At 43.3% G+C, this 1,271-nt stretch overlaps 1 long non-coding RNA gene across 1 annotated transcript in view; it reads left to right on the top strand.

Annotated features, from left to right (window-relative positions):
- Positions 1–450, top strand: part of LOC115063418 — a 5,889-nt gene extending 5,439 nt beyond the window's left edge. Inside the window, exon 3 of the long non-coding RNA XR_003843292.1 lies at positions 379–450. This is a non-coding gene — a long non-coding RNA (uncharacterized LOC115063418). The remainder of the gene's footprint in view (positions 1–378) is intronic.
- The last annotated feature ends 821 nt before the right edge of the window (positions 451–1,271 follow it).

Genomic DNA, 1,271 nt, shown 5'->3' on the forward strand with positions numbered 1-1,271 from the left:
AAAAAAAAAAAAAAAAAAAAAGACTCAGGAAATCTGAAATGTGAGGCTGGAGTGTGGTCCAGCTAGAGAGTGTATAGCGCTGGGCTCTATCCCCAGCACAACCCCAAACCAAAACTAAACAAACACCTCCAGAAGACACTGTATCTAAGTATTAACTACTAAATAGTAAAAATGTAATTTTTTTTACTTTCTTATTTTGTATTTCTCTACAACATTTGGATTATCATCATAGTGTACTTGTAAGTCAAATTTTAAAAGAGTATCGTCTAGAGATGCAGTGTGGTGGTAGAACACTTGCCTGTCGTGTGCAAGGCCTAAGTTCCAGCTGAATCTCTCTCTCTCTCTCTCTCTCTCTCTCTCTCTCTCTCTCTCTCTCAGCTCAAGATAAAAATAAGAAAGACTATTGCCCGGGGCTGAGAACTGACTCTTCCTCATACCTGTGGACACAACTTTATAGTAAGTCTAAGAAGGGGATGCTTGGTCTGCATTTTTTCTATTTATTTAGAGAGCTTTATTTATGAGGACGGTTTTAAATAAATATGAGGACTAAGAGTCAGCATAGCAGGCAGGACCACAATGAGAAGATGCCGGGTAACCAGACATAGGGGGATATTCCTGTAATCCCAGCACTCGGGAGGCGGAGGTGGGAGGACCACGGGGCTCCAGGCAACCCTGAGCTACAGAGGGAGGTCTTGTCTCAAAGTATAATTTGAAAAGGACTAAGGCTGTAGTTTAACAATGAACGCTTGCCTAGCACAGGCCCAGAAGTTGTGAGGTCCTGCCTTCCATCCCCAGTACCGCATTCAACAAAAAGACAGGGAAGAAGCGAGGCCATGAGATGAATGTGGACAGACATGCTCAATGGAGAGTCATGCTCATCAATCAGCCAACCAACCACACGTGGGGCTTTTAGAATCTGGCTATCCTTGTTCTATAAGATGGTTGTGCAAATATGTACTGTATACAGATGATAAGGGGCCCGTGTAAAACAATGCACACCACAGGAACTCAATTAGAATCAACATATTTGGTTCCCTTCCTTATATTTATTTTGTTTTCTTAACTTTTCAGACTTGTTTATTTTATTTTACGTGTCTGAGCATTTTGGCTGGATGAGTGTCTGCACCTCATGAGTGTACCTAGTACTAGTGGGGAGAGTTGTCAGGTTCCCTGGAGCTGGAGTTACGCAGGGGTTATGAACCACCTGGTAGGCGGTGGGATTAAAACCCGGGGCCTTCTGAAGGGACAGCCAGTACTCTTAACCATGGAGC

Source organism: Mus pahari, chromosome 2 (genome assembly GCF_900095145.1).
Source record: "Mus pahari chromosome 2, PAHARI_EIJ_v1.1, whole genome shotgun sequence".
NCBI classification, from domain to species: domain Eukaryota; kingdom Metazoa; phylum Chordata; class Mammalia; order Rodentia; family Muridae; genus Mus; species Mus pahari.